Below are 21270 nucleotides of genomic sequence, written 5' to 3' on the forward strand. Positions count from 1 at the left end.
GAAACTATGGTTCGAAGTTATGAGTTAATATGCTGCTACCACATACTGTATTTACTCACAATTACCTCCACTGCATAATCCACCCGACCCTCCCCCAACCAGCTTCCCATAGCCAAAATGTAGTGGAGGAAAAAAAGACTGTTTCTGTAAGCAGTGATAGTAGCCTCCCCAGGGTGGAAAGACGTGTAGCATAGAAAGACCACGATACAGGCTCAAGCCGTGAAGCTTTCCTTTTTGAAATGTGTACTTGTGCTGGGGTAGAAAAGTGGGGCCAGTATACCTGGGAAACAGGCTCAGGTCATGAAAATTTATCTTTCAAAACCAGTGGATATATACCATGGTAAGATGAGAAGAAGCAGCATGGCTCAGTGGAAAGAGAACGGGCTTTGAGTTCAAGGGTTCAAATTCCAGCTCCACCAATTGTCAGCTGTGTGACTTTGGGCAAGTCACTTCACTTCTCTGTGCCTCAGTTACCTCATCTGTAAAATGGGGATGAAGACTGTGAGCCCCCCGTGAAACAACCTGATCACCTTGCAACCTCCCCAGGGCTTAGAACAGTGCTTTGCACATAGTAAGTGCTTAATAAATGCCATTATTATTATTTATTATTATGAAGAGAAACAAAGAGGAGTTACTATAAATCATTGAGTGTTTTAAAAGTTTAAATGATGTGGCACTTGGGAAAACACAACACAACAGACCTCTTAAAAGTCTTTTCCTTCTCCCCTCCAACTCTTTTTTTCTCCTGCTTCCCTTATGCTAGACTTAATTCCTCATATAAAAGCCCCTCCCCTGTTTTAGGATTGCAAACAAGTGGAGCATTAATCAACTAAATACAGTAAACATGCTCATATGTAGAGTTTTGTATCCAGAAGAGCCCCTTTCTCCTGTCCAACCCCAATTAGGACATTAACTACTCTGAAGTAATTAATAAATACTACTACTTCCAGTTGCTTTGGGATGATTTTTATCTTCTCTGTTAGGCAACAAAGCACAACTGGTGTAAATCTGTCACAAGCAGGAAAAAAAAAAAAAGGAGGCAGTACCATCTTTACCCTAACTACTAGTTTGATGAGTTCAGGCAGCTGAAGCAATGAATATTAATGACTGGCTGGCAACAGCTGAGATGCCAGTGTCTTCTGTCTCCAATTTCACTTGCATCAGCTAAGGTTGCACTTAGAAAGGACACAGCATGACAAGGGGACTAACGTCTTGCAACTACTTTATCATTGCATGTAATTTCAAATATTTTAGACCATTTAACAGCTCTCAAATCCTTCTGATGACATGTATTTCTAACACTTCTATCGCTGTGATCTTTTAATTATACACACACCTTTAAATTAAAGTCTTTTTGTGGTTAAATTGGGAAGCAGTAAAATTATCCTCAGTTCCACCAGCTGCCGTGTAAATCACTTGAGTAGTGTCAGAACAAGACAAATTCCACTTTCAACGAGATTCTGCCCCTCAGGAAATACATTAGCTCATGAAAACTGGACACGAGGAACAGTTAGGCACCACATTCTGAAATACATTATTGGAAACTGGAAAATATATAGGAGTCCACAAACCTAAACTAGGAATAATAATAGTAATAATAATTGTAGTGTCAGTGGAAGCAGCAGTGTATTGGTGGACAATTCCCCCCGTCAAATTTTCTCCTCTGTTGCTATGGAGCGTCTCATAACACAGACTCAAGACTTCAGATGCACACTAAAATGAGCACCCATTATTTCCAATTCCTGAGAATTATGTGGATTGTAAAGAAAAAGAGGCTCTGAGGCACTTTACTATAAATGCAAAAGTTAATTTAATTAAAATTGCTACAATTTAATTAACTTTCATGAGTCTAGCAGAATATTGTATGCTGTTTGCCTTGCAATCAGACAGCTTTTGATCAAAGACCACAAAATGTCGAATGTGGTATCCTCCTACTTAATAAGCTCAAAAATTCTTATTGAAGGACCCCTTATTTCTCTCTCGAGCTTTATGATCGTCAAAAAGGACATGTAAGTAGTAATAGTACCAAGAGAATTTATTGAGCATCTGTTGAGTGCGATGCACTGTACTAACTGCTCAGGAAGTATGAAGCAAATGAGTAACTTGCAAGGCTCCAAGGGGGAAGCAAATAGGAGAATACATAGATACCGTAGACTCACTATACCACTGCAAGTATTTCTGGACCAAGTATCATAGTAGGGTCCCAGTGATTCTTTCCCAATTTTATATCTAACTTTGAAGGGGTTAATTGTCTTAAAGGCAATGAAGAAAATGGATATTTCTGATGTTCTTTTTAATGCTCTAGAATCACTGAAAAATCTTTTGTAAACGTTCAAAATGCTAAAGGCTACACTAAAATATTTGAAAGTCATATTCTGACGAACTATCATTTCTTTAAAATTTAGTAACTGAAACCCATCAGAACTAGAGACAAATAATTTGCAAGAACTTAAAATCTTAGCTCTTGGTCCTCCCTAAACTGGTCTACAGTCCTTTCTATCTAGCTTTTCTCTGACTAGCTGTCAGTGTTCATGGCCCTTCAGGGTCTCCTATCTTGATCTTCTTGAACCTTCAAAGACTTCCCTTTCACCCACTCTTCTTGATTTTGTTCAGAGCACTGGCTTCATGCCATACACGCTCCATTACAGTTAAAATTCTTACCACCATCAGCAGAGGATATTAAAGAGGATTCTTGCCTCTATGCCACCAACAGAGGACAGAAATAAATTATTGAATTATAAAACTTTTTTGTTGTTGCTTTTACACTCTGCCTGACCATATGCCCATTCAGAAGTGAGAGCTCAAGCCAGATCTGGTTGGGACAAAAAAGTGAGAACCAGCAGTTGAGATGTAAGGATGAGAAGGGCTAGGAAGTCAAGGGACCTGCATTCTAATCCCAGTTCTACCACTTCATTCATTCAATCGTATTTATTGAGTGCTTACTGTGTGCCGAGCACTGTACTAAGCACTCACTTGCCTGTTGTGTGACCTTGGGAAAGTCACTTAACTTCTCTTTGCCTCAGTTTCCTCATCTACAAAATGAGGATCAAATATCTGTTCTCCCTCCCCCATCAGACTCTGAACCCCATGTATGACAGGGCCTGTGCCCAATCAGATTATCTCGAATCTACTCCATTTCAGTACAGTGCTTTTCACATAAAAAACATTTAAATACAATTGTTTTATTATTACTAGTATTATGACAGCTTATTAGCATTACTATTGACAGCTATGCCACACTTGGCTTGGCTTCCCCACACAAAGTGTGCCAAGATACCAGATCAAGACTGTTAAGAAGAAAAGAAAAGTGTCTGTCCTAGAACCATAAGGCACCAATTCCAGGCATGTAGGTGCATAGTTTGAATTTGTCACTGACAAATGGAAATATTTTATTCACACTAATTAGAATGGAAGCTAGTTTAGATTACCCAGAATTTGGATAATTAAACAAAACAAACATTTGGCTTGCCAGGTCAAGTGAACACCTAATTTCAATCAGTTAAGCAAACTAGCCTTTGTTGGGGTAACCACGGTTTGAATAACAAGTATAAAAAATGGGCTTTCTTTCCACCTCTTGTATTTTGAGTTACAACATACAACCTAATAGTAATGATAGCAACGACAATACCTTTGATTTTCTGCAGAGGAAATGGATAAATAAAGCAAGAGATACATGCTTTTTTGTTTTGGAGTTTTTTGCTGAAGGCTTATGCTTAGCAACTCTGGTGTTTAAAAAGATTTCCAGTTGTACAGTGTTAGCAACCGTAAATGAACTCCGCAACTGGGAGTTCGCTGTAAGGGAGTCTTTATTTTTTTTTTAGTATTAAATTACATTAAACATTACCTCTAGATTTAAATATTCATCAAAATTTTGTCATTACCCTAATTTTTTTTCTGTTAGAGCTACATTCTTGGAAAGCAATGAGAAAAAAAAAATGATTGTCTTCCTTACAGTTATTTTGATTACTATAGACTGAATCAAACTTATATATGTTCATCACATTACCAATATTTCAGTTGTATTTTCCAAATTGCAGGTGCTATTTTTTCATATGTGTATCTATTTTATGAAGAATAATGCATTATATTATTGTCAGATTGTGAGCCCTATGAGGGGCAAGGACTGTGTCTAATAACCCCCTACAGTGTAAGCTTGCTGTGGGCAAGGAACATGTCTGCCAACTTTGTTGTACTGTACTCTCCCAAGTGCTTAGTACAGTGCTCTGCTCAGAGTAAGTGCTCAATAAATGCCATTGAATGAACAAACGAATGAATATTCAACTGCTTAACACCACTGTACAGGACCCAACTTCTAATTTCGGCACAATCTGTAATTTTAAATCAATAAGTTTATCATAATCATCATTTATCATTCATTTACAGTTGCTAGCACTGTACAACTGGAAATCTTTTTAAACACCAAAGTTGCTAAGCATAAGGCTTCAGAAAAAACTCCAAAACAAAAAAGCATGTATCTCTTGCTTTATTTATTGGCACAAAAATCTTACCTCCCATTAATATGCGCCAAGAATTTATAGAAAGACAGGCAAAAAGCGTACCATTACCGATACATCATAATCTTCTTTCCAATTTTCAGTGACTTTGTGTTAAACTTCTCTTGGACAGTATTCAAAACTACTATCTTTTTTAATAAAATGATCTTTTGCTTTCAGTCTAGCAATCCCTTTTCATTGTAAAACTAAATGAGCACCTTTGTATCAAAAGGAAAACAGGCGCCTAAAATTAAATATCTGAAGCAGAAAAATGGCTTTCAGTAATGAAAGATGCATATTTTGTACCATTTAAAATTTTGGAAAGGTAAAGCTAAAAACATTTACGCATTACTTTACAACTGCTACATATTTGCATTTCATCTTGTTTTCTAAACCAAATTGCCAAACTCATTCATTCATTCAACTCATTCAATCGTATCTATTGAGCGTTTACTGTGTGCAGAGCACTGTACTAAGCGCTTGGAAAGTACAATTCGACAACAGAGACAATCCTTACCCAACAACGGGTTCACAGTCTATAAAGGGGAGATAAACAACAAAACAAGTAGGCAGGCATCAATAATTAATGTTCTCCTTAAAAGTATCATTAGAAATATTAAAATACCTTGTTATTAACAATCATCATCATCATGGTATTTGTTAAGAGCTTACTATGTGCCAAGCATTAGGGTAGATAGAGGATAATAAGGCCTCACGCTCACAGAGTAAGTAGGTGGGAGAACAGATACAAACCCCCATTTTGCAGATGAGGAAACTGATGCCAAGAGAAGTGCAGTGACTCACTAAAGATCAAGTGGTGAAGCTGGGATTAGAACCCAGGGTCTCTGACTCCAAGGTCCATGCTCTTTTCACAAGGTCAAGCTATACAACTCATATAGATTCTACAAGACAATAGTAATAAAAACAATATTTACTCCTGCAGAATATTTTAATTGGAGAAATACTGGAAGCTGTACTACAAATCATTGTTGAAAATACAATAGTCAGACTTTCGTAATCAAAATTGAACTTTTTTAAAAATATCACATGATGCTTTCTCACCTTATTAAAAGTCAGCCATTTAATATCTGTCCATTCTTAAAAAAGACCGGTTAGGTTAAAACAGAGTACTGCTACAGGTGCAGCATGCTTTTTTCACTGGTCGAGAGTGAAACATGAAATGTGTGACTACAGTGCTTTCCGGTTAACATTCAAACAGGAATAGGATTAAGGTAGAAAAAAAATTACTAGTAACCAATCCAACAAATCCAATAGCAAATGACTGGGTCATAATCAATAGTTAAATCAATATCCTACATTATCTCAAATGAGATATTCTGTTTTCCTAATATTCCCACTCAATAAACCACTTCCTTTTTCTAAAAAAAAAATCACTAATAAATTGGCTACTCCAATCTGTTGAGATAGTCTCTAAAAAATAGTAAGCTACAAAAACTATATTACCAGACTACCCATTCAAGATCCATACATTCAACCATTTCAATTTGGGTAAAATTCCAAAAATGAAATGAACTTGTTTGAAGAAGGGGAAAGAGAAAGGGAGAATAAGTAAAAATTTAGTTCCAGTAAGTGGAAAGTAGGTAGATGAAACTATGAAATATCAATATTTTTAATATTTGCACTTTTCCCTGGATGTTTCCAATCTGAAATTTCATATACTAGCAAACAAAATTCATGTCTTATATAAAAAGATGAATTAAAGAGAACAATCAGAAATGTACGCAAAAGCCTTCCTGGAACCCCACAATAAACAATTACAGTAAAACAAATTATTGGAAATGGTAAAGCTCATTGCAAAGAAATGAGAAGTAATGATATAGTTAGTACATGTGCTAATGGTGCCCATTTAAGTCAGTGATTCCCAACTTCTTTGAATAAAGGCACCATAAATACACTTTGTTTTCACAGCTCCACAAAAAGTTAAACTGCTCCGTTAAACCAGAGTTATTCAATGTCACAGATTTTTAACATTGTTCACATTTAAATATATACACATTTCTGACTGATATTTTATTCACTTTGCTCCTATGATTTAGGACATTACATATGTCTTTTAGCCAAACACATTTTTCTTTAATTTTTCATATATTTCTTACACAGATTGAAGACAGATATCACTTTACCAAATCTGTCCTAATGGAACTTAGAGAAACCGCGTCAACTAAAATAAAAGTAGCAACTCTCAAAATTTGAGTGGCTTTGGCAGAAATTTAGTTACAATTAAGCAGAAAGTGATTCTCTGGATTAGACAGAAATCAAATATATTACAAATGTGCCAAAGAAACTAGCTCAAAAGGCCTGGCAGAATTTGATGGAAGGTGATGGTCTCTTCATATGCTGCCAACTTGTGAAAAATCCCTACCCCAAACTATTTTAAGTTTTTTCATTCTCTTGCTCATTTCTCTCATCACCCCCAGAGCATATGGCATCCTTGTTGAAAACCTCTGCTATCAAAGTAAGAGTCCTGGAAGAACCTTAAAAAAGATACACCCAAATACATATCATTACTACTAGTTTTAGTAGAAAAATATGACCACTAAAAGAAATGCATGGCAAAAGGCATCAGCCACTGAAAAGGATAAGGCATGCATGCTTTAAGTCCCAAAACGGGTTTGTACGTTAATAATAATTATTACGGCATTTGTTAAGCATGTATATGCCAGGCACTACACTAAGCACTGGGGTGGATAAAGGCAAATCGAGTTGGACACAGTCCCTGGTCCATGTGGGGCTCACAGTCTCAATCCTCATTTTACTGATGAGGTAACTGAGGCCCAGGGAAATGAAGTGACTTGCCCAGGATCACACGGCGGACAAGTGGCAGAGACAGGATTAGAACTCATAACCTTCTACATTTCAAGGCTTGTGCTCCATCCACAACACCACGTAAGATGGCGCTTCCTTTATAAACGTGGAGTTTTGTTCTGTTTCTGATTCTACCCCTGCCCTTTCCTGTCACCTCTGCCACAACTCCAGGGTCCTGTGCCTACACCATGCTCTTTTCCCAAGGATAGGAAGCTCTCTTCCTCCCTTCAAGGCCCTACTGAGAACTCACCTCCTCCAGGAGGTCTTCCCAGACTGAGCCCCTTCCTTCCTCTCCCCCTCATCCCCCTCTCCATCCCCCTCACCTTTCCTCCTTCCCTTCCCCACAGCACCTGTATATATGTATATGTTTGTACATATTTATTGCTCTGTTTATTTATTTATTTACTTGTACATATCTATTCTATTTATTTTATTTTGTTAGTATGTTTGGTTTTGTTCTCTGTCTCCCCCTTTTAGACTGTGAGCCCACTGTTGGGTAGGGACTGTCTCTATATGTTGCCAACTTGTACTTTCCAAGCGCTTAGTACAGTGCTCTGCACAAAGTAAGCACTCAATACGATTGATTGATTGATTGATTGAAATTGAGCTCAGTGGAGGGTCAGAAGACATGCTAAGAACCAGCCATATGGAAGATGGGAAAAACCACTTGAAACTCCAGGTCAAATGCAAGAAGCTTGAGTTCCAAGTAAAACAGAAAATTAGCCCACTGAAGTCTCATTTTAAAATACTGGTTTAAATTTCACCCACTTTTCCAATTAACCTTTTGAAAGTCATCAACTAATACAGTTTTCTTTTTATCATATTATTAACTTGATCATATTTTTATCATAGTGATAATTGTATGTTAAATGCCTACTGCTATATTGTTATAGTGGACTCTCCAAGTGATTTTTACAGTGTTCTGCACGAGAGTAATTGCTCAATAAATACAACTGATTGATTGATATGCCAAGCACTGTACTAAGCATTAGGGTAGATAGATATAAGGTAATCAGTCCCACATAGGACTCACAGTCTAAACAGTAGGGAGAATAGGTCTTGAATCCCCATCATGCAGATGAGGGAACTAGGCACAGAGCAGTTAAGCGACTTGCCCAAGGTCACACAGCGGACAAGTGGCAGAGCCAGGATTAGACCCAGGTCCTCTGACTGCCAAGCCCGAGCTCTTTCCACTAGGCTGTGCTGCTTCAATTGGCAAATAAATGCAGGATGATATATTATTAAGTCTTCCTAAATTGTGATCCCTTCAAAACTATGCAACATGAAAGCAAAAGCATTTTTCTACAACTGTTCATTCACTTACAGGTACGGTTTAAAACTTTAATTGAAAAAAATGCTCGAGTGGTCTAAGAAGTGCCTGGTACCCAGATCAAACGTGCTATTTCCCATCGGGCCAAAATAGGATGGTCTTTAATTAAAACATTTGAAGGATGGAGAGGCTGCAGGAGTTTGTGAATAAAGACCGCTCCCAGGAACAGCGAGCAGCATATGGACACCTCTCTCCAAAAACTGTATTTAACATCCTCATTTTGTATTAGATTATTGATTTTGTCATTTACCACTATTTTGCATTTTACTGCTATTGCTGTTTACTCATGGGGAATCATCATCTGTTTACCTTGAAATTAACCTCGGGTTTAGCATGGATCTTAGTACACAGTGTTTAATACCATTAGCAACCATTATTACCCTTTAAGAGATTATTGACAATGTAGTAAAGCCTTATTTCAAATGTAAATTACAGAAAAAATTGTAATTGACACAGTCTGAATACGTCATTTTTATTAAGGAAAACAGGACGTGGTCAGCTGCAGAGTAACAGTGCTCTCTATTTATTATTTTGAATAAACCAAGTGGGCTTTTTGAACATCCTTTTGTAAACTGGAATCAAATCCTAAATCATTGTTCTTTAACAAAACTTCTAAATTTAAAAATTGTAATTTTTCTTTACTGCACTGCTCATTAAGGAATATTCTGACAGCAGTCTAAAAATAAACTATTAAAAAAGGAAATCTGATGTTCAGTAAGTATATTATTTTTTGATGTGTATTAGGCACTCAATCACCTTCTCCAACACGAATAGTCCCACTTATGAATTATTCTGGAGAATTCTTACTAACAAAAAGAGTTTTGGGGGGCATAACCAGTTAAAGATTGAAGTAAATTAATAAAAATGAACAAGACTAGGCAAAAATATTGTGGACATTAAGTAGAACAAGTATGAGAGTATAAAATGTTCACTGTACACACCCATCAGCATGCTCTGTATTGGCCAGAAGCCACATCTCCCTACATGTAAACAAAAGCTTAATAATGCCTAATGACTTGTTAGTTAGTCACTTTTACTTATTGAGGACTTACTGCATGCCTAGTGCTGTCCTAAACAGTCACGGTTAGTTTCATCTTTAGCTGACTAGCTTGCTATTTTTTCATAGCAACACTGCAAACACATCAGTACTTATAGAATACTGAACAGGGATGTTAAAATATTTAAGAACTGCTATTTACACATTTTTAAAGCTAACAACTTTGAAAATAATCCCAAAATTTAAAAAAGCCACCATACTGGAGTAAACTATTTGTTTTCCTAAACCGCATACAGGACTGTCACTTGGTATCTTCGAATCTTCTAATTAGAATTCAATGATGCAAGCTGAGTCTGAGTTTTCCAAAAGTAGATTTTTTTGTAATTCAAACAAAGGGACAGTGTATACCTTTATTACAACTCAATTAGGTCATATAGGCAAATTTAATTTATTTCTTCTAGAAAAGACCAATTAAAATTGATCAATTTGAACTTCTTTACTGGAATCCTTCCGAGACAAAGTTTCTTGTAAAGTTAAGAACGAAAGTTGCAACAGGAATTCACAACTTTAAAACCACACGAGAGCATGTGATAAAACTGAACTCCTTCCTCCTCTCCACAAGCCACAGATACAATACCAGTTATTCATGCAGTGCAAAGAGATATTCATGGCAAATCCAAAGTAGCTCAGAGATGGTTCACGAATTTAATAAAAAAGGAAAATTAGGTGAAGTCCCATGTCATTTTTCTAGTAACAGGAATAATGATGATAATGGTATTCGTTGAGCACTTACTACAGGCCAAGCACTGCATTGAGCGTGGGGTAGATGCAAGTTGGACACAGTTCCTGTCCCACATGGGGGGTCACAGTCTAAGAAGGAAAACAGATATTGAACCTCCACTGTACAGATGAGGGAACTGAGACAGATGAGGGAACTGAGACACAGAGAAATAAAGTGACTTGCCCCAGGTCATACAGCTGGCAAGTGGCAGGGCCTGGATTACAACCAGGTCCTCTGACTTCCAAGCCTGTGCTCTTTCCACTAGGCCCACTGCTTCCCAAAGTAGACAGCTTTTTCAGACATGACCAAAAAACCTTTTTTGGAATGCACTTCTCAAGTTAATCTTCAAAAACATTGCATTAGAATTCATTTACAAGAAATTAGCATTTCTAAGCAAGTTTTCCAGAAAGGATTGAAGTTCTCACTAGCATGAGAGCCAACTAAACAGAAACTACAGACACACTGGAGTGTAGTTCACAGGTTATTACAGAAAAGTGGTATTTGAAAAGATGGCATTACAAAGCTGAAGATGTCAGATGTTTAGACAACGACCAGGTCTAAAAAGAAGCTGGAACTTTGCTAAAATAATGCCAAGCCACTGGGGGGGGAATGGGGGACAATGAGAACATAAGGGAACAGATGGTTCTTCCCACACAGGGAAAAACCACGGGAATCCCCTCTCCTGTCTATCTACAAGCAACAGAAGGACTGTGGGAAAAATCAATCAATCAATCGCATTTACTGAGAGCTTACCACGTGCACAGCACTGAACCATGCGCTTGGGAGAATACAACAGTCTGTAGACAAGTTCCCTGCCCACAGTGAGCTTACAGTCTAGAGGGGGAGCCAGACATTAAGATAAATAAATTATGTATATATACATGAGGTCCCCTCGAAGTGGTGGAAGAGCAGAAACTTTCTGTAACACTGAATTGTAGACATGCCCCAAGTGAAAGGCGTGTCTTTGTTCAGCCTAGCAAATCTCAATAAACATTAATAATGGTACTTGTTAAACACTTACTATGTGCCAAGCACTGTTCTAAGCACTGGGATTCATACAAGATAATCAGGTTGTCCCACATGGGGCTCACAGTCTTAATCCCCAATTTACAGATGAGGGAACTAACGCACAGAGAAGTGAAGTCAGCCAGAGCACCAGGGGGAGATGGAATTAGGCAGGATTTCCCTTAAGATCTACTGGGGCTTTGAGGAAAAAGGGCAGGAAATAGGAGGTCCCATGGTTCGGAGGCTGGAATTCCCCACTATTTAGGAATGGAGGGCAAGATGTGAAATTTATTGAGTCCAGAATCTCTAGAGGGCTTCAGCACAGGTTTTTCCACTGCTTTTGGATAATGCCATTCGGCTAAGCATTACAAATTCTGAAAAGGAAAAGAGGAAATGTTCAAGACATGGAAATAGAACTGAGAACACAGAGAGGAAACCACATGTTTAAATCCTGAAAGATTTTCCTGAAACTTTAATAACCTTTCAATCAAAAATCAAGAATCCCACCTTACCTATCGATCAATCATATTTATTGAGCATTTGTGCGCACAGCACTGTACTACGTACTTGGGAGAGTCCAATACAACACAGTTGGCAGATGTTGCCCGTCCACAACAAACTTACAGTCTATTCATATAAGAACCAACAGATTAAAGAAAAAATGAATTAATCCCAAATCTCCTTCCAGGTGCTCCAGCCCTTTTGGTTATTTTCAAGTGACATGAAGAGCAAAGCCAGGAAAGGAAAAATAACAAATAATTGCCAAGCTCCTTCCTCTTAACATCCAACATAGTTACCTATGACAGGAGACAATGTAGCCTATTGGAAAGGGCATGGGATTGAGAATCAGGATCTTTTCTTTTAATAAGTTATTTTAATAATTTATTTTAATTAGCTCTTTTAATAAGACTTAGAAGGTGGGGGGAGTGATCGTGTCAGATATGAAAGGGGAGGTTATTCCAGACCAGAAGGAAAATGTGGACGAGGGGGTCAACAGCGAGACAGACGAGATCGAGGTACAGTGAGTAGGTTGGCCTTGCTGGGATGTAGTAGGAAATCAGAGAGATAAGGTAGGAGGGGACATGGGGACATGAGTAGGTTGGCCTTAGAAGAGTGAAGTGTGCAGGCTGGGATGTAGTTGGAAATCAGAGAGATAGGTTGGAGGGGACAAGAGGACTGGGTACTTCAAAGTCAAAAATAAGGAGTTCCTGTTTGATAAGGAGGTAGATGGGCAATCACAGGAGGTTCCTGAGGAGTGGGGAAACATGTGCTGAACAGTTTTATAGAAAAATGATCCAGGCAGCAGAGTGGAGTATGACTGAAGTGGGGAAAGATAGGAGGCAAAGAGCTCAGCAAGGAGGTTAATACAGTAATTAAGGCAGGACAGGATAACTGCTTGGATTAACGTGGTACCAGTTAGGATGGAGATGACAAGGCAAATTTTAGCAATGCTGTGAAGGTTAAACTGACATTCTTTGCCACTCGTCAGTCAATCGTATGTATTCATTGAGCCCTTACTGTTTGCACAGTACTGTACTAAGCAATTAGGAAAGTACAATATAACTATTAGCAGACACATTACAATATTACAGTCCACTGTGTGACCAACCTTGGACAAGTCACTTAATATGTCATCATCATCATCAAAAATGGTATTTATTGAATGCTTACTATGTACAGAGCACTGAAGTAAGTATTTGAGTTTTCTCATCAGAATACAGAATGGAAAATCCTGTTCTCCTTCCCTCTTACACTGCAAACTCTTTGTAGGACCAGGACTGTATTGGATCTGATTTTTTTATCTACCCACAGCTTCGTTCAGAAGTTGACGCATTACGATGCTTTCTAAATACCATTGTAGCAGCAATCCCATTTCTGTTATTTACTTTAATTATACATGTAAAAATATGATTTATTTACTCAGAGTAAGGGTCAAATTAACTAGGATGCAAAGATCCTAATACATCTTTTGAGACTAAAGCTGCACAAAGGTGATTTCACTAATTTTTTTTTAAAAGAGAAAAATTCTTACTAGAAATGAAATCTTTGCCTTGACAAAACTCAGCAAAAAGTGATGATCTAAAGTATTCAAATTCTGATCTTACCACAAATTCTTCCTTGTTGCTCTCTGTTAAAATGCAACACCTTAAGAAACATAAAAGGGAATTAAGTTAGTGGATGACCTTATAACGGTATTTGACAATTTTTACTTGCAAAAAAAAAATGGTAATTTGTCTTACGTTTAATATGGCATACATCTCCAATAGCATTATTCTAAGAATTTTAGAGCAGTAATATGCATGACATTCATTCATTCAATCATACTTACTGAGCACTTACTGTGTGAAGAGCACTGTACTAAGTGCTTGGGAAGTACAAGCCGGCAACAAATAGGGCAAATAAGAGAACACAGTTTATGTGTCTGACGATCAGGTTCCAGTTTGAAGCATACAAATGGGGATTAAGACTGTGAGCCCTGAGGGACAGGGATTGTGCCCAACCCAATTATCTTCTATATACCCCAGCACTTAGAACAGTGCCTGGCACAGAGTAAGTGCTTAATGAATACCACAATTATTACTATCATTATTTGTTCTGTTGTCTGTCTCTCCCTTCTAGACTGTATGCCCGTTGTTGGGTAGGGACCGTCTCTATATGTTGCCGACTTGTACTTCCCAAATGCTTAGTACAGTGCTCTGCACACAGAAAGCGCTCAATAAATACAATCGAATGAATGAATAAGTATGGACTAGACCTTTTAATGACAAAGGCAGGGTTCAAGCTGACAATCAATCAATGGTATTTATTGAGCACTTACTGTGTGCAGAGCACTCTGCTAACCACTTGGAGAAGGCAATATAACAGGGTTGGTAGATAAGCCCACTGTGACATTCCAGGTAGACCAGTTAATAATTTCATCCCAACTCTAGCACATAATACATTAAGTAGCATGGTTTTGTTGAATATCTGTAGCATAATGTATTTCATGTTATTGAAAATAATGACCAAAATTTGGTGTAGTAACCATTTTTTTTAAGAATGAAATAAATCAATGGTATTTGAGTGCTTACTGTGTGCAAAGTACTGTACTAAGTGCTTGCGAGAGTACAGTATAACAGAGTTGGTAGACACATTCCCAGTCTATCAGGAGTTTATGGTCTAGAGGAGGAGATGGGCATTAAAATAAATTATTGATACGTATGTAAGTGCTGTGGGGCTGAGGGTGGGGTGAATATCAAGGGGTTAAAGGGTACAGATCTGAATGTATTGGAGACACAGAAAGGAGAGGGAGGTGGGGAAAATAAGGAGTAGGGGAAAATTTGTTGAAAAGGCCTCCTGGAGATGTGATGTTCAAAAGGTTTTGAAGGCAGGAGAGTGATGGTCTGTCATATATGAAGAGTGATGGCGTTCTGGGCCAGAGGGAGGGCATGGATAAGAGGCTGGCAGTGAGAGAGACAAAACTGAGGTAAAATAGATTAGCCCTGGAGGAGCAAAGTATACAGGCTGAGTTGCAGTAGGAAATCAGTGACGTAAGATGAGGGGACAAGCTGATTGAGCACTTTAAAGCCACTGGTAAGGTGTTTCTGCTTGATGAAGAGATGGATGGACAACAATTGGAGTTTTTCAAGGTGTGGGACGATGCAAAATGAATGGCTTTACAGAAAAACCAAACTGTACTTTCCAAGTGCTTGGTACAGTGCTCTGCACACAGTAAGCACTCAATAAATACGTTTGAATGAACGAAAAGACCATCTGGGCAGCAGAATGAAGTAACGACTGAAGTAGGAAGGGATGGGAGGCTGAAGTCATTGAGGAGGCTGATGCAGTAAGTCAGGGTGGGATATGATAAGTGCTTGAATCAGTGTAGAAGCAGTTTGGAGGAAAGGGAGAATTTCAGGGGGAGGGAAAGGGGGAGGACAGGGTTTGAGTGTGAAGATGAGTTCTGTTTTGGATGTGTGAAGTTTGAGGAGTCGGCAGGACATCCAAGCAAGAATGTAAACTCCATGAAGGATAGTGACTATCAAAAATAATAATAATGGCATTTATTAAACACTTACTATGTACAAAGCACTGTTCTAAGCGCTGGTGAGGTTACAAGGTGATCAGATTGTCCCACGGTGGGGCTCACAGTCTTAATCCCCATTTTACAGATGAGGTAACTGAGGCACAGAGAAGTTAAGTGACTTGCCCAAAGTAACACAGCTGACAATTGGCCGAGCTGGGATTTGAACCCATGACCTCTGACTCCAAAGCCCGGGCTCTTTCCACCGAGCCATGCTGCTTCCCCCAGTCAAATCACTAAGCACTGTTCTTCTGGGGCCGGGCCCGGGGCGGAGAAGCAAGCATCATGGGAGCTGCGCAACATAGCAAGCAGCCTGGCCATGGACAGTGGTCCTGCCGTCCAGACCTACCTGTTCCCTTCCTTCAGGAAAACTGCCCCGAAGGGTGAGTCCAGGGGTCCAAGCGGCAGGGCCCTGGCGGGGACAGGTGTGGGCAGGTCCCCACCAGAGAGTGCCCGGGGAGCATCACAGGGCCTTCTAGTTTAATTTTACTCTTCCAAGCACTTCCTGGAGTGCTCTACACACATAGATATACAATAAATACTGTTGATTGTCCCTCTAGACTGTAAGCTCGTTGTGGACAATGTGTCTGTTAATTGTTGAATTGTACTCTCCCAAGTGCTTAGTACAGTAAGCACTCAAATATGATTGACTGACTGATTAGCCATTTCAGAAGGACGACTGGACTTGAAAATGTCCTCATCACAGTTCCTTAGATATGCCACAAGTCAACTGAAAACATTCCATTCAAACGCATGGCAACCCTCCAGACAAAAAATATGCCACAGTAAATGGTAACAGTTACTTTCACCCACTTGTATTTGTGTACCTGCCATGTGCAAAGATCCTTACTAGGCACATGGCAGAATACAATAAAAGTATGAGGCAGTCCTTATCTTAGAAAAGCTTACAGCCTACGGAGAGTTAACAGGCAAAAGTGGTTCATCCATTTAACGGTGACTAGATACATTGCTTAGTACCTGTCCCCATTTAAAAAATTTCCTAGGATAGGAGAAAAAACTAGAAAATTTGCTAATAGTTTAAAATGAACTATGCCATATAGTTTCACTTCCACTTCCAAAGGTATTTAATATTAATGCACCTGTTCTCTCTTCAGAATGGCAAGAGAGACTCTATTTAAAACTCCTAAAAGGAAAACAAGTCTACAAATGTAATGGCATTTTCACTTCAATACACAATCAACCGTACTTATTCAGCGCTTACTTTGGACAGAGCACTGTACTAAGCACCTGAGAGCGTGCACTTGACTCCTCTAGCACCAGCTTGCTCACTGTTCCCCTACTGCACTGTTGACCTCTTTCCCAAGTCCTCCCTCTGACTTAGCACTCACTCACTACCCCTCCATACCAGCCCTCTTCTCACCCTCAAAGCCTTATGGTGGTCGCATCTCCTCCAAGAAGCCTTCCTTGATCAAGTCCTCTTTCCCCAGCTCCCTCTCTCTTCTGCATCACGTATGTACTTGGATCTGTGACCTTTAGGCAAATACCACTGATTGACTGATTCAGGAGGCTTTACCGGAAGGCTAAAAATTCAAGAGCAAAGCTATTTCCATATTTGCTAAAGATGCTATTTTCCTAAATCCTATAAAATTTATCTTTAAAATCTTAAAAAAAAACATTTTGAATGACAGCCTTGAAAAACTGATGATCTACTAGAGACGTGTGATGTAACAATCAAATACAATGCTTTCAACTCTCCGACTTGGGTTGGCCCTGCTGTTTTCCTGAGTGCAAGCCAACCAGAAGATGCCCCTCAGCTGCCATTCCACTCAACAGTGGAACCTAACCTGTGCTCTCCACTGAGGCAGGGTGAGGGCGAAGTGGCAACATGGCATCCAAACTTTTAGAACATTTGGGGGTGGGGTAGCTATGACAGAGGCTGTTATGACTACGGGCTTCGGACAGCTGTGCTGGGGAGGTGAGATGCATGAAACTGCTCCTTTAACAACTGTGTTCTGTAGCTCCTGTGTTATTTTTATCTCGGTCTTTTTATGTTGTTTTCTCTTGTTCATCTTTCCTTATATGTCTGTTATCAACTGTGGTACTTGTTAAGCACTATGTGTCAGGCATTGTATTAAGCACTGGGGTGGGTACAAGCAAATCAGGTTGGTACAGTCCCTGTCCCACGCAGCACCCACAGTCTAAATCTGCACTTTACAGATGAGGTAACAGACTCAGAGAAGTGAAGTGACTTCCCAAGGTCACAAAGCAAACAAGTGGCAGAACTAGGATTAGAACCCATGACCTTCTGACTCCCACGTCTGTGCTATATCCACTCAGTCATGCTGCTTCTCATTAATAATCATCACTACTCTCTCATTTACTCTTAAATTGTGAACTCCTTGAGGGCTACAAAACTGTGTCTAATTCTCTTCAATGTGCTTTTCCCCAGTGATTAGCACAGGGGTTTTCACTACTATCTTACTACAACACTGTAAGCTCCTTGCGGGCAGGGAATGTCTCCCAACTCAATTACATTGTACTCTCCCAAGCACTTAACACAGCTCTGAACAATGTAAGCACTCAATAAATACCAGTGACTGATTGATACTAACACATGAAGAAAAGGCCAACCCAGAGAAAGATGGTGGGAGGGAGAGAAGGGAGTGGGAAAGGTCAAATGTTTGTAGCCATAGCAAAACTTTTCCCATTATTAAAATAGTGCACATTTGCAAATCAATTAATTGCCAGCTAGGCTGCAAGATTTGCACGCAGACCTACTGCCTCATGAAAAATGTACTTTCTGGGAAGCAGTGTTACCTGGTATAAAGGGAACAAACCTGGGAGTCAGAGCACCTGGGTTCTAATATGGTTCTGCCACCTTTCTGCTGAGTGACCTTGAGCAAGCCTCTGGGTCTTTGTTCCTTATCTGTAAAATGGAGGTGAAATATCTCTTCTCCCTCCCCCTTAGACTGTGAGCTCCATGTGAGACTGGGACTGCAGCTCACAGGATTGTATTGTATTTATTCCAGTGTTCAGTACTTGGCGTGTAGTATGCCCTTAACAAATATCAGTTTTTTTAATTATGATTATTCTTACCTTCTTCCCTCACCATGAACACTCACAAAGCAAATAGTTGGTTTCTACTTTCACATTTCTGTTTGTAACTCACTACTCCTTGGATTAGTTTGCTTTATACCTTAAGAGCATTGAGAACCATGTCCCCCTCCTTACCTTTTCCTGCACTGTTCTTCTAGACTGAGCAAAGGCAGAGCAATTTACAGCCCCTTGCCCACCTCTGAGAGACTGCAGCAAAAGGCTGAACCTATCTCACATAGCGAACATCAGTCAACAGTAGTGAGCTTTTTCCATGGTTCTGATGGTGAAAGGTACTTCCTCAAAAGTTGGAAGCTACAGTTGAACCTTCACGTTTCGGCTGGTTTGCTTTACTTTGAAAGACCACCTTCCCGACAGCAAAGAGAAGATATAAAGGTTCATTACAGTGTTCTAGCTGAGGGGGTAAGATTCCCTCTTTTGCCTATGATGAGGACGGTTCCATCTGTGTTCCTTTGGTAGCACACTGTAAGATGTAAGCTTCTCAGGTGATAAGTAAACTCAGTGTGCTTTGCTGGGAGTCAGTATCTCTCAATTTCTTCAGTTTTGGCATCCTCCCACTTATCTTGTGCATTCCTTAGCTTACTCTGTATGTCCCATGACAAGGTTTTTTAGGCCTCCAATTTGTTATAACCATCAGGAGCAGCAAGTGATTGTTCCTGCATTTCGGAAAGTAGTTTTTAATCTCTGAATTGTTTTCAGCAAGCCAGTCGTGTGAGGCGAATGGAAGATAGCAACATTCCAAGCGCTTACTGAACTAAAAAAGGGATGGGCAGAATAAACGATTAAAAGCAGAGTGAAGCACAGCCTTAAGCAATGCAAAAGAACAGTGAGCTGTTGGGAGATCACTTCTAAAGACAGATAGTCCTGGTGGGCAATGATAACACGGATTGCTCTTCTGGAGCCTTTGTGAAGCTTGGGACAACAAGAACAGATGCAAAATTAGGGACAGAACAGCGAGGATTTATCTTAATGCTCACACAATGCAGAAAGAAGTGTCAGGCACACATCAGTCTTTTCAGCCACTTAGTTCTCCAGTTTAGGAAATGTGTTTATCCTCAGTCAATGGCATTCTCCAGCCATGAGTTTTATTATTTATAATAATAATAATAATGGTATTTGTTAAGAGCTTACTACGTGCAAAGCATTGTTCTAAGTGCTGGGGGGGATACAAGGTGATCAAGTTGTCCCACATGGGGCTCACTGTCAATCCCCATTTTACAGATGAGGTAACTGAGGCACAGAGAAACTAAGTGACTTGCCCAAAGTCACACGGCTGACAACCGGCAGAGCCAGTATTAGAACCCATGACCTCTGACTCCCATGGAATCTTCATGGCTAGAAGTTGTGTTTATTTTTTTAATTGCTCAAGGATAAGGGGGGAAAATATCATATATAGGCCTCCTATGGTCATTTTTGTCCTAAAAACTTCCAGAATCATCTATTAAAATGCACTTTATATGCACTCCCTCACTCTTAGACAAGGAATGCTGAGTGGGACAGGAACCTGGCCTGATTATCTTCTACCTACCCCAGTGCTTGGCACACAGAAAGCACTTAATAAATGTCAGTATTATTATTATTATTATTGTTATAATAGCATCCCTCAAAGGTTATCTTCTGCTCTAGCAATTTCTCTGATTACCCATGTGCTCCCAAATATAATTCAATACATAGTCTTTAAAGATCCCTTCAGTTTGGATTCTGATCATTTTAGATTAGCGAGCCTACCTACACACTCAATACAACTGACAGACCCGATATTTGTACTTTTTCACTCTAGTGTGATTTCTGCAGTCTCTTGTATTTCCGCCTGCCTTCCGGTTGTTCCACCGTCACCTCAAACTTAACGTGTCCAAAACAGAACTCTCTTACCCCTACCTACCCCTGACTTCCCCCATCACTGGAGACAGCACCACCATCCTCTGTCTCACAAATCCATAACCAAGGCATTATCCTCTACTCATCTCCCTCCTTCAATCCGCATACTCGATCTGTCACCAAATCCTAAATTCAACCTTCACAACATTGCTAAATCCACCTTTTCCTCTCTAACCAAACTGCTCCTATGGAGATCCAAACACTTGTCCTATCCCGCCTTGACTACTGCATCAGCCTCTTCATCAATCTCCCTGCCTCCTGTCTCCCCCCAACTCCAGTCCATACTTCACTCTGCTGCCCAGATCGCTTTTCTAAAAAAAATTCAGTCCACGTTTTCCCACTCCTCAAGAACTTCCAGTGAATGCCCATCTACCTCCACATCAAGCAGAAACTCTTTCCCATTGGCTTTAAAAGCCCTCAGTCACCTTGTCCCTCCTATCTTACCTCACTGATTTCCTACAACCCAGTAAGCTCACTTCGCTCTTCTAATACCAACCTACTAACTGTCCCTCGACCTCATCTACTTCACTGCTGACCCCTCACCCATCTCCTACCTTGGAAATCCCTCCCACCTCAAATCCAATAGACCATCCCCCTCCCCACCTTTGAAACTTTATTACACTCACATCTCCTCCAAGAGGCCTTCTCTGACTAAGCCCTCATTACCCCTACTGCCTCCCTTCAGTGTCTGCTTTGAACTTGGATTTGTACCCTTTATACACCCGAACCTCAAGTCCATACCACCTGAGTACATACCCATAATTGATTTTAATGCCTGTCTCCCCCTCTACACTGTAAGCTCCTTGAAGGCAGGGAAATGTG

The 21270-nt window shown here is 39.7% G+C and overlaps 1 protein-coding gene across 6 annotated transcripts in view; it reads right to left on the bottom strand.

The window, feature by feature from the left end:
- MEF2A (myocyte enhancer factor 2A) overlaps positions 1-21270 on the bottom strand; it is a 182730-nt gene that overhangs the window by 139525 nt on the left and 21935 nt on the right. For 4 of the 6 annotated variants that reach the window (XM_038747500.1, XM_038747495.1, XM_038747501.1 and 1 more), the window contains exon 2: positions 13538-13577. The exons of 1 other annotated variant lie outside the window; for it this stretch is intronic. The gene's annotated coding sequence lies outside the window, so the exon portion shown is untranslated. Of the gene's footprint in view, positions 1-13464; positions 13485-13537; positions 13578-21270 lie in introns of those variants that run through there. One more of the 6 variants, XM_038747498.1, reaches the window with a different exon arrangement.

This window comes from Tachyglossus aculeatus, chromosome 5 (genome assembly GCF_015852505.1).
Source record: "Tachyglossus aculeatus isolate mTacAcu1 chromosome 5, mTacAcu1.pri, whole genome shotgun sequence".
NCBI classification, from domain to species: Eukaryota; Metazoa; Chordata; class Mammalia; order Monotremata; family Tachyglossidae; genus Tachyglossus; species Tachyglossus aculeatus.